The 13544-nt window shown below is 38.1% G+C and overlaps 1 long non-coding RNA gene across 1 annotated transcript; it reads right to left on the bottom strand.

Annotated features, from left to right (window-relative positions):
- Nucleotides 1-10443: 10443 nt before the first annotated feature.
- On the bottom strand, nucleotides 10444-12201 carry LOC136960351 (uncharacterized). The gene is made up of 3 exons (XR_010878829.1): nucleotides 11943-12201; nucleotides 11217-11405; nucleotides 10444-11104 (listed from the first exon to the last, which is right to left on the bottom strand). It is a non-coding gene; the product is annotated as an uncharacterized lncRNA (long non-coding RNA).
- Between the last annotated feature and the right edge of the window lie 1343 nt (nucleotides 12202-13544).

Here is a 13544-nt window from a genome sequence, read left to right as displayed (position 1 = left end):
AACAAAAACCAAAAAAGAATTCTTAGTCCATAGAAGATATTTAGACGATACAGCTATGATGACATTTTCTGAACAATTTGCTCTACATGAGCCGACTTACCATGATTGCTCTCTGAATGAAATGGTAGAGAACCTCAATTATGCACTATTATCTGTGTTAGACTCTGTTGCACCACTGAAAACCAAAAAGAAGTGCACAAGCAGAACCTCCCCATGGCTGAGAAATAAAAATGTTAGTGAAACGAAAAGAAAATGCCGTGCAGCAGAGAGAAAATGGAGGAAAACAAAGATCACTATCCACTACAATATCTACAAAGATACACTAACCACCTTTAACAAAACCATCCGTCTAGCAAGGAGAGAATATTTCTCCAACATTATTACAGAAAATGCCAGAAATTCCAGAGTTCTTTTCTCCACCATTGACCAGCTGCTAAACACTGTCCCTGCCCCACCTCCATCCTCAGCAGTTAAATGTGAAGAGCTTGCTTTGTTCTTCAAGAACAAAATAACTTTGATTAGAGCGAGTATTATTAATAGTGGGGTCGAAACTGACATCAGTAGATTCTGCAACATAACCATGAGCACATTTACCTGTATCACACTTAGTGAACTTTCCAAAATTGTCAGCGAATCTAACTCCACAACCTCAGATATTGATCCTATACCCACAACATTCTTTAAGCGAGTGTTTGATAGTGTCTCAGGTCCGGTGCTAGAGATTATAAACACATCCCTTAGAACTGGCGTCTTCCCAGATGCCTTCAAAACAGCTGTTGTAAAGCCCCTATTAAAGAAACCCAAATTGGATAACAGTCTACTTGCAAATTACAGACCAATATCAAACCTCCCATTTATTAGTAAAGTACTGGAAAAGATAGTTTTAGTCCAATTAAATTATTTTCTTGAAGAAAATAACATCCTGGAAGTCTCGCAGTCAGGTTTCAGGAAATATCACAGTACTGAAACTGCTCTCACCAAAATAATTAGCGACCTCAGACTAAACTCTGATGCAAATAAAGTCTCTATCCTTATCCTGTTAGATCTCAGTGCAGCATTTGATACAATTGATCACGACATCCTAATCAATAGACTGGAAAAGCTTATTGGGTTCACGGATAGTGTATTGAACTGGCTGAAATCATATATCACAGGAAGGAAGTTTTATGTTAGTTTAGGTGACCATAGGTCCAAGAAACATCAGAACTGCTACGGGGTTGCTCAAGGAAGCTGCTTAGGTCCATTACTTTTTTCTCTTTATATGTTACCACTCGGCGACATAATCAGAGAACATAACATAGATTTCCATAGCTATGCGGATGACACACAACTATATATATCCACTGAACCCAACGATGCAACGGCCATCAATTCCATTACAAACTGCCTGTTGGCAATAAACAAATGGATGAATGATAACTTTCTTAAATTAAATGAAGACAAAACCGAAGTCCTACTATGTGGCCCCAAATCCAAAAGAGAGATGCTTATTAAGAATCTTGGAGGCTTAACCCCCTGTCTTAAACCAGAGGTGACGAGTCTCTGCGTAATCCTGGACTCAGATTTGAATTTCAACTCTCACATTAATAAAGTGACCAAAACAGCTTTCTTTCACCTGAGGAATATAGCAAAGGTACGACCATTCATAAACCAAAATGATGCAGAGAAGTTAATTCATGCTTTTATATCCAGCCGGCTGGACTACTGTAACGCACTTTTCACTGGTCTTCCCAAGAAAACCACTGAAAGACTACAGCTCATTCAAAATTCTGCAGCTAGATTATTAACCAAAACTAAAAGGAGAAAACACATTAGTCCTGTCCTAGCTACTTTACACTGGCTCCCTGTTACCTTCAGAATTGACTTTAAGGTCCTTTTTCTCACATACAAAGCTCTACACGGACAAGGACCTAGCTACATTGCTAACTCCTTTATAAACTACACACCAGCTAGAACACTGCGATCATCAAATGCAGGCCTATTAGAGGTCACCAGAAGCAGTCATAAGAAGATTGGTGATTCGGCCTTTGTCAATTACGCCCCAAAACTATGGAACAAATTACCCATAAATATTAGGGAAGCTAACACTCTAGACATTTTTAAAAGACAGCTTAAAACCTACCTTTTTACCGAAGCATTTAAGTAATTTTATCTCAAAAGGGTTTTCCTACTTTTTAAAGTTGTTTTCTCTCTTGAACAGAGATCTTATTGGGATTTTTATTATTGTCTGAATCATTTATCACTTGTATTATTGTTTTTATTGATTTTATGTAAAGCACCTTGAGCTACAATTCTTGTATGAAATGTGCTATATAAATAAAGTCTTACTTACTTACTTACTTACTATCAATGTTTCAGGATTTTGAGAACATTTTCTAAAATGCATTACCATCAAGATCCACAAGGGCCTTCACTTCAAGCCAAGGAATGAGTGGGGGCTTGGTCAGCCCACAATTGCCTGAAATGTTGTGTTTGCGTCTCGCTAAGCTTGCGCGTGTGTCAAGGGAAAGGCTGAGTGTGTGAGAATGTGGAGCGCGCGCGCTGAGGAGCAGGGGAGACATTACATTAACATTTATTCATTTAGCAGACGCTTTTATCCAAAGCGACTTCCAAGAGAGAGCTTTACAAAGTGCATAGGTCACTGATCATAACAACAAGATAGCCAAAAAACATCGCGAGTAGCCAAACCATGAAGCACACATTGTGAACAACCAAAGTAAGTGCCAAAGGGAAGAACCATAAGAGCATGTAGTTAAACAAGTTACAATTAAACAACATGAACCGCTATAAGTGCAAGTGTACCTGTGGAAAAAAGCAAGCAACAGTAATAAAAACAATATATCACAGCGAGAACAAAAATTTAAAACAGTTACCACTAACCACAAGAGCAACAAGTCTCTAAGCAAGAGTCATTGTGATCCTTGAGGAACCTAACATCGGGTCAAGCGAACAATTCCTAAGTACCGTTGTACTCCCGGAACAAGTGCGTCTTGAGCCTTTTCTTGAAGGTGGAGAGACAGTCAGTATCTCTGATGGAGGTGGGGAGTTGATTCCACCACTGGGGGGCCAGACAGGAGAAGAGAATATCTAATGAATTTCAGAATTTTGGGACAAATGGGATGCGAATGGCATCACTTTGTAAATGGACAATTGGGGCTTGGCCGTAGCGCCAACTATGGATAATGGTGCGTCATTTGTGGTGTGGTAGTTACTCCTGGCCTATACTATCAATGTTTCAGGATTTTGAGAACCTTTTCTAAAATGCATTACCATCAAGATCCACAAGGGCCTTCACTTCAAGCCAAGGAATGAGTGGGGGCTTGGTCAGCCAACAATTGCCTGAAATGTTGTGTATGCGTCTCGCCAAGCCCACGCGTGTGTCAAGGGAAAGGCTGAGTGTGTGAGAATGTGTAGCGCGCGCGCTGAGGAGCATGGGAGACGTTTCATTGGAAATTTCCTTAACAATTAGCCAAGCATGCATTTTTCAAATATTCAACAAAATTCAACTTTTCATCTTACAGTCAACTTTGTGTAAAGCATTATTTTAGCGTTAGAAATAAATTAGATTTACTTTATTTCAATCATTTTTTAAGATATTAATTTGCCTTCTCACATGGGAACATGATGTAGTGTCTTTCACGTGACACACCAAGTTTGGTGGTGATATTTCAAAGATTTGCTGAGATTTGATCCAACTTCCTGTTTGGTTGCTTTGTTGACGATTTTGATTGGCTGTACCGGACAAACGGTTTTGAAATTCAAAAATCTGTTGAAGAATTCAGTGAGGGTTGCTCTGACGATGATACCTGCCAATTCTGGGGAAGATTGGACAAAAATTGTAGGAGAAGTAGCAACAAAACTTGTTTCCTAAATCTTTATTGTACAAAACAATCCAATATGGCGGCCGTTATAGGTTATTGAGGCTTTTTTGTTCCTCATGAGAAATAAGGCATATCTAATGAATTTCAGAATTTTGGGACAAATGGGATGCGAATGGCATCACTTTGTAAATGGAAAATTGGGGCTTGGCCGTAGCGCCACCTATGGATAATGGTGCGTCATTTGTGGTGTGGTAGTTACTCCTGGCCTATACTATCAATGTTTCAGGATTTTGAGAACTTTTTCTAAAATGCATTACCATCAAGATCCACAAGGACCTTCACTTCAAGCCAAGGAATGAGTGGGGGCTTGGTCAGCCCACAATTGCCTGAAATGTTGTGTATGCGTCTCGCCAAGCCCGCGCGTGTGTCAAGGGAAAGGCTGAGTGTGTGAGAATGTGGAGCACGCGCGCGCTGAAGAGCAGGGGAGACATTTCATTGAAATTTCGTTAGCAATTAGCCAAGCATGCATGTTTCAAATATTCACATAAAATCGACTTTTCATGTTACAGCCAACTTTTCCTCAGATTTGTGTACTAAACATTCTCAAGAGTCTTCATATGAACTTGTGATTGAATCAAAGTATCAGTTTTTGACCGGCGGATGTGTAAAGCATTATTTTAGCGTTAGCGATAAATTCGATTTGCTTTATATCAATCATTTTTTGAGATATGAAGTTGCCTTTGCACATGGTAACATGTTGTAGTGTCGTCCACCGATATACCAAGTGTAGTGTTGATATCTCAAAGATTTGCTGAGATTTGACCCAAGTTCCTGTTTGGTTACTTTTTTGCTGATTTTGATTGGCTGTGCAGGACAAACGGTTTAGAAAATCAAAACGCCATGGGATAACTTTTGTGAGGCTTGGTCTGAAGATCATCTCTGGTCATTTTGAAGAAGATATGACAAAAATTGTAGGAGGAGTAGGCTTTCAAAGGTTTTTGATACAACCGGAAATAGCGGAAAATCTATATAACCGGAAATTGACGTCAAAGGGTGCGTTGAACTCGTCTTGATCCAGGGAATCCAATGGTACCTCATTTTTGAAAATCGGTCATACGGTTCAAAAGTTGCGTGTGTAAACACAAGTCCAACTTTGACCCATTGGTGGCGCTAGAGTGGTCTGATGGGATACATGAAACTTGGTGTAGGTATAGAAGGAACTGTCCTTAATGAGTGTGCCAAATTTAACAAAAAGTTATCCAAGGGTTCTAGGGGCTGCCATTGACTCCCATGGAACTAGAATAATAATAATAATAATAAAACTAACAATAACAATAGGTTTCCTCCTTACGGAGGAATCCTAATAAAACTAACAATAACAATAGGTTTCCTCCTTACGGAGGAATCCTAATAATAAAACTAACAATAACAATAGGTTTCCTCCTTACGGAGGAATCCTAATAATAATAATAAAACTAACAATAACAATAGGTTTCCTCCTTACGGAGGAATCCTAATAAAACTAACAATAACAATAGGTTTCCTCCTTACGGAGGAATCCTAATAATAAAACTAACAATAACAATAGGTTTCCTCCTTACGGAGGAATCCTAATAAAACTAACAATAACAATAGGTTTCCTCCTTACGGAGGAATCCTAATAATACCACCAATAACAATAGGGTTCTCCTACCGGAGGAACCCTAATAATAATAATACTAACAATAACAATAGGTGCCTCGCAGCTTCGCTGCTTGGCCCCTAATAAAACTAACAATAACAATAGGTTTCCTCCTTACGGAGGAATCCTAATAATAATACCACCAATAACAATAGGTTTCCTCCTACCGGAGGAACCCTAATAACAATAGGTTTCCTCCTTACGGAGGAATCCTAATAATTCTACCAATTACAATAGGTGCCTCGCAGCTTCGCTGCTTGGCCCCTAATAATACTACCAATTACAATAGGTGCCTCGCAGCTTCGCTGCTTGGCCCCTAATAAATATAGCTGCAAGCAGCAATGGCGGATTCCTCCAAAACATTGCAAACCATTGAAAAATGTATCTTCTTCACAAATTGTCAATGTATAGAAAAATCCATGCTGCAGACTTACCAATGTGAGAAACTAGTTTAAATGCAATACCATGAAGATCCACAAGGGCCTTTGTTTCAAGCCAAGTAATGAGTGCTTGGTCAGCCCACAGCTTGGTCAGCCCACAATTTCCTGGAATGTGTCATACTAGTTTAGTATATATATTGGGACTGTCTATATTACTGTAACGTGAATTTCAATTTGAAGTGCAATTACAATGTATTTTTTGTATCCTTTATTGCAGTCAAATGAACCTGGTCCCCACTTCAAGTATTAAGCCATTTTTCATTGATAGAGTCAGGTGGCTGAGCGGTGAGGGAGTCTGGCTAGTAATCAGAAGGTTGCCAGTTCGATTCCTCGACGTGCCAAATGACGTGTCCTTGGGCAAGGCACTTCACCCTTCTTGCCTCGGGGGGAATGTCCCTGTACTTACTGTAAGTCACTCTGGATAAGAGCATCTGCTAAAAATGACTAAATGTAAATGAAAGGGCAATAAAAGGATCAATCATTCCTTGCTACTATGCAGTGTCTCCTCACACCTCAAGAAAATAACAAAGAAAATACTTTTGTCACTGACAAGTGGACAACAACTGGATTGTTTTGCTTTAACTTACTGTCTCACAAAGCAAAATAAATGTGTCTTGACAGCCTGAGATAAACACTACAGCTAAATTATTGCCATTGAAAGTTATCATCTCTGGAAAATTGTCTATGTCTGTGCAATGCACTAATATGCACTTTTGTCAATGTATGATTTCATCAGAACAATAATTTGTTCTATTATTTTAAGGAGGCATTGCAGTACATTAGCTATATGGCAACAGTAAAAGTGTGTTTAAGTAAAGCAGAGGATGTTTAAAAACAGATTCACTATGTATGAATATGGATGTATAAGAAAACAAAAGGCAAGAACAAAAGACAAGGATACCTGTAACTGCGATTATAACAAGGCACAAACAAAAACTCAACAAATTATTCTTTAGTAATCATTCAGTTATCTCACTGAGTGAAAAACTATATTAAACAACATGACCAATGATTACAGCTACATTCTAACATGAAACATAGGATTGTAATCAAAAACATTGGGTAAAATTTAAGAAATAGTATAAACAAAGTTAACCCACAAATTTCAACTATAGTATCATTTGTTACCTAATTTGTATTTTGTGTTTTTTGAGGTACATCCCCAAATGAAAAATAATATTGAGGAGGTTAACCAATGTTTTCAGCTACATTTCAACATGAAACATGAATTAAACATGAAACATATAGCATATTTGTATACAAAGTTATAAAAGGTTATAGGCACAAATTAGAAAACAGTATCATGGGTTAGCATATCATTATGTAGTGGTCTCTCAGGCCACCTTGAAAAATGTAATATGTTATATATAACAATTTTAATAAGAAACATTGCTGTGAAGTGCACAATACAACATGCGGCATGATTCTGAAACATATAATGACAAAGGTCAGCATGTAAAGTGTAAATGTCACAAAACTCAATATTAAAGAACGACAAAGTAAACAGTAATGTAAACATATTGATAATGGAAAACAATGACATTGCTTGAACATGTAGCATTTTAAGGTTTTTAGTTTAGTTCTGCTGGTGATGCTGCTTCTGAATCTTCAGCAATGTTGAAAGTGCTTTGTGGTGTGGTTGTCAGCAGGACTTTGCTATTGAAAAAACGGACAGACACATCTGTAAAAGTGTACCATTTGTCTATAACCAGCACATCATTTCCCCACACAGTGAGCATGATGGAGGCAGTCTTGTCAGACACAGCATACACTGTGTTTTCCATCACTTTGTGGGTCCTAGTCGTGATTTTCTCCTTTTCTCTCTGCTCCAAGACTTTTACCAGTACATTTACCTGCACACACAGGAAACATTTAAACAACATGTTATTAAATCAACACACTGTAAAACACCTATATGCATCCAGATTACTGCAAGGTTTCATGTGAAATCTGTATAGCACATTAATAGTGCTATTACAAAAAGTTAAATGGCAAGTTCCTTGGCATTATTTGCTATTATATGACACTGAAACAGATGCATTATTAATAGGTATAATATTAGGATAGCACTCTTATTTTTTTACATGGTAAATCATTCAAAGTGACTCACTATTCGATGTTTTCTGGGATCATAAACAATGTCAGTTATTGATCTGGGGGGTATTCCAGGTAGCGGGTTTAACAAACTCTGAGCCTAACCCTGAACTCTGAGTTGAGTTACTTTAAAATTGGAAACTCTGAAAACTCGGTTCCAGAAAAGCTGATTTGAATTTGTTAACTCAACTCGGAGTACGTCAACTCTGAGTTAAGCGCGCGCATGAGAACTATTAAAAGCCAACATCAATGGAGCTCCGATACTGGGATCAACCATGGCACCCAGCAACAAAAAACCTTGTCCTACTTAACCACACTTCAGATATAAGTTTTATTTCGTGTCCAATCTGAGCACATATTACGGAAAAAAACCAACACGGCTGTAGCAGCGTATACAATTGGCGTGGGAGACAAACTGCCAAGTCAATGCATACATTTGATGTAATAGCCAGTCCATACCGTTAATATTACAGAAGAAAAAGTGGGAGACTTAATAAAATAGCATGTTCAATGTTATATTAAATATAAAAACATACTACAAACAGGTAAGACATATTTTGCTTAAGCTATACGCTTGTGATTGTAGCCTCGAAGTCACCTTGGTTTTAATCATATATCGACATGATACAAAGTAAATATCAATTGGTGCCTATTTCAACTTGTAATAGCAGTTTCCCCCAACAGAATGCTTTTCAAATCAAATCAAAATGTATTTGTATAGCCCTTTTTACACGCAAGCATGTCGAGGGGTTCACATACGCCCATAGAACTGCCCCTCAACCAACCTAAACCCTCAAGGAAGACAAGGAAAAACTCCCAGAAAAACTCACTGCAGGAGAAAAAATTTAAGAAACCTTGGGAGGAGCAATTCAATGAGGGATCCCCTCATTGAATTGCTACAAAATACAGGAATTTTTGTATTTTGGCTATATTGACTATATTACGTGGATGGAAAAATGCAGTTCTGGTAATTTGCTTAATATTTTCATCAAAGGATGATGACGATGATGATTAAGTTGACGAAGAGACATTGACTGCTGCCGCAGAAAATGGATGCAGAGAATTATGTATGGTAGCTACTGGTAGTTCTCCCATGTACTTTTATTTACAGGCTTGTGTGGAATTGTCAGTTACACTGACATTATGAGAATAATGAATATAAAAAACGATTTGCACATTCTGATCCTGTTGAACAGAGCATGGATGCAGTATACAGTGATATGTTCATTTAATGGCAGGTGAATTCTGCATGTGGAACTGTGAAATGTAATGCAATCCCATGTATTCCCAGTTACAAGTAAATGAGTTGTACAAATTGCACCTCATGAAGAATTCCCAAAAACTGACCCTAAGGCTTACTTAGGGTAGAAGAATAAAGGATAATCTTGAAAAAGATTTACTGGAACACCAGTTACAGGAGGATGCATGTAACAGGTGATGTTAATTGTAGAAACAATAATCTATATCAATATTAATTGTTGAATTTGCTGAATTTCTATTTTGACCAAGAGATGGTGTACTTAGGGCAGAAGAATAAAGGCTGATCTTGTAAGGCTATCAACCTGCCCCCACCTCTCATATGGTAAAATCTGGAGTTACTGGATGGAGTCTCAACTTGATGGCTCTCACACATCATTGTGTAACTTACTGTGGCATTGCTAGTCATGTTGATAAGTAAGGGTCAAGATTGTGGTGTTATTAGTTGTTTTGGGTATAAAAGGAATTGTGAAGCATCTGTGGATTCTTGATCTCCTGAGACCTTCTCCTCAGCTCTGGCTTGTCCTACTCCTTATTCCTCACCTCTTGCTTTCTATCTCTAGTTTACAATAATCATGGTAGAGTAGGTAAGAGTTAACCGTCATTGATTTCATTCATTTGCAATATGATTAAATTATTATATTATTTAACCTTACTTTGACCATTCTTGCTCTGATTTAACCCATAGAGTCGAATAACTGTAATTCCATTGGTATTGGCATTATTTGGTTAATGTTAATACACTGTTCAGTTTCCCATCTTCCTTCAAACCATAGGGGAATTAGTTTCAGTTGTTTGGCCAATATTTTGGGAGTCAGGTGGCTGAGCGGTTAGGGAAGCGGGCTAGTAATCAGAAGGTTGCCGGTTCAATTCCTGGCGGTGAAAAATGACGTGTCTTTGGGCCAGGCACTTCACCCTACTTGCCACGGGGAGAATGTCCATGTACTTACTGTAAGTCGCTCTGGATAAGAGCGTCTGCTAAATGTAAATGAAAGTGTGAAAAGATCAATATTGACCCCCTACAATGTTGAAATAGATTTGCTGAAACACCAGTTACATGGTCACAGGTGAATCATGTAAATTATAGGAACAATAGCCAATAAACATACTCATTGTTAGATTTATATTGTAGGCAATGAAGAAGACCAAATACAATTTAAATTATTTGTCTTTATTTCAGTGCCAAAAAGCATTTGGTCAGTTCTGAGTGCACGTCCACGGCGAGTAACATTAGCGATGTTGGCCTAAGGGCTGACAATGTTGCTAAAATACATTACAGATTGTGACGGGAAACGGTAACATTAACCTAGGTATTCATCAGGGAATTAAAGCACATCGAATCGCAGTCTTAAAATCCTCTCCCGGCGTATAACTAAGCGAATTAAATTTTGTTCGAGATCGGTTGGCTGAACCAGGAAAGGATATCCCTAGTCTGCCAACGCTATCAGGCTCAGAAAGAGGGAGGGGATAGATAAAAACGCAGAGTTTGGCATGGAAAACCTTCCAACGAGCAGGTTAGTTTCACGGAGTAAGTTACCATGGAAACTTACCAAAAGGTTTCGTTACCTCTCTTTCTGGAACGGAAACCTCGGAGTAAGCCTCTTTTCAGGGTTAAACAACTCAAAGTTTTCACTAAACCTGCTACCTGGAATACCCCCCTGGTCTGCTGGTTGTTTGTAAGCAACTCATCGAAACAAAAGGCCAAGTTTTGCAAACATGTCAGCTGGGATTTCTCATTGATGAAAATATCATTCTGTCCTTGATTTTGGCATGATGGGGTCAGCATTATGTCTCCAACTTTGACTGGGTTCCTTCAAAGAAAAAGAGAAAGAAGTTGAAACAAACAAGTGTGAGTACAATGAAACAAACATGTTAAATAACAGCATACTTTGAAATTGTATTTAACATTAGTAAAGTACTTGCCAATCTTTTTCAGCACACACAAACCAATTGTGTTTATGTGGGGTGAAGATGACCATTTTTGTGTTTTGGTGGCTTCCTGAAGTACAGCAGTGAAGTATGTCTTAAACGTTCCTTGTTTCACCTCAGAAACCTGGTAAATATACCCTTCTGCTTCTATGTGCATTTTCTTAGGTGACGTCATGATTGAATCTATCGACAGATTCACAGTTTGTTTAAAATTTGAAACTGATTTGACATTGCAACTACATCTTTAAACTGTACGAAAAATGAATAAATGTATTTCCCAAGTTGAGCTCTATGTCTTTAAACACTGCCTATGTATTTTGACCATATTAGCTATAAGTTAACAACAAGTTTCAGTCCATTAGCCGTAAAAGTAAACATTGAAACTGCAGCTTAAGACATGTTCAGGGCAAAACAGAAGTGTTATAGTGTTTTGCACCGAGTTACACAATGCATATAGTAGCGGAATAGTTTTAGTAAACAAGCATATTAGTGGGGTCCAGATAGAATAAAAGTACCGTCTTTTTAAAAGCGTAATCTACGTTGTTTCAAATGTATTGTGCTAAATTGAAGCTAGCCTATAGCTACGTCTAGAAGCTATTACTCAAAAGTATAGCTAGCTTGTACATTTTGACGTTTATCGTTGATTAAAACAATTGGTTAACCTTTAGTATAACATCGGAAAATACAGAAACATATTAGATGATACAATTGAAAATCTACCTCTTAAAGTTCTTGGATGACCTGTAGTTGGGTACCTTTGTTCTCTCACATATATATTATAATTTTTTTTTTTAATTTCTTTTTGCCCCCCTAAAACTCAGTCAATATTTGGCCTACATAGACAACGTAGGTGTCAAAGTTTCGTCTTGGTAGCGATTGAGTTGCTTCTATTGGAATTTACGTTCCGTTGCATGGTTTAAGCTTCAGTTAAGTTTTTGTGGTGAAAAGTGAAGCTAACGGTGGCTAATTTGCTAGCCACAGTCACTGACGTTACTAACGTCACTGCGTCACTAACGTCACGAAAACACGCGTGACTACCTTTGCCAGAACATTCGTTTAGCATCTGTTAACTTGGGGGATAGCTAGGCTAACTATAGCTTTACTGCAAGGCAGCTGCAGAAACGCCACAAGAAAAGAGGCCAGGGTGATAACGATTTACTCATTTTACTTTGTGATATGACACACAATTGTGATGTGTAATGTACAATATAAGCTGATATTATTAAGGAAGTACATCTACTTTCGGAAACAGTAGTCTACTATTTCACTGAAGTATTAGCATCATGACATTAGCCTGTGTTGCCCGGGCAACACATACTACAGTGGTCTATGATGTATCTGTTTTCAATCGTTAAAATAAACATTCCTCACATATACATTTTCGTTGTATGATTTATTCTGACATTAGTAAACGATTTGTTGGTGAAATTACCATTACCTGTGGTTTCAAACCAGTGTAGCTCACTGCAACGCTGTAGCTTACGCGAGACACACTACAAAAACATCTAGCTACAGTACACAGCTGTTTAGGAAGTCAAACGGCGACAGAAAATGTTCGGCACTCCCCTTACTTAAATCAAAAGTCTATCTAACTACTAACCTGAACTTCATTGCCACAGCCTAAACGTTGTCAATCTGTTCATGAAAATAATTAATTTCAGCCTAAACCGTACAACGGAACGTTAAATCCAATTCAACCAACGCAATCGCTACCAAGACGAACACAGCAGTAGTCTAGTACTGTACCGTAGTAGTACAATTTACCGGGGCAGCTTCTCCACACAGGGCTATATCGCATTTTGCGTTGTTACTGACAATGATCGCTACCAGTGAGCTTTTTATGAATGAGCAATTTTCCACTAAATAAATGTCAAGCTTATTTACGTTTTGGGGGGCATATTTTCAGTTAGCAGATGGTACCGTTTGAATCGCGATTCCATCTTCTACTGCCGGATAACGTCGTAGAATAATCTTCAAAGGGGTTGTTTATTCATGAATGAATGCAATATGAGTAGGCTAAATGCCTGAAAATATCATGAGAAGGGAAAAACTTAAAATGACGTTTAAATCATAGAGGTTAGGTCAATTTTTACACCGGTCTGCACTAATGTCACGAAAACACGCGTGACTACCTTTGGCAGAACATTCGTTTCGCATCTGTTAACTTGGGGGATAGCTAGGCTAACTATAGCTTTACTGCAAGGCAGCTGCAGAAACGCCACAAGAAAAGAGGCCAGGGTGATAACTATTTACTCATTTTACTTTGTGATATGACACACAATTGTGATGTGTAATGTACAATATAAGCTGATATTATTAAGG

The sequence above is a fragment of the Osmerus mordax genome, chromosome 17 (assembly GCF_038355195.1).
Source record: "Osmerus mordax isolate fOsmMor3 chromosome 17, fOsmMor3.pri, whole genome shotgun sequence".
NCBI classification, from domain to species: Eukaryota; Metazoa; Chordata; class Actinopteri; order Osmeriformes; family Osmeridae; genus Osmerus; species Osmerus mordax.
Note: the sequence above shows the minus strand (reverse complement) of the source record. Positions and strands in the feature narration are given on the sequence as shown.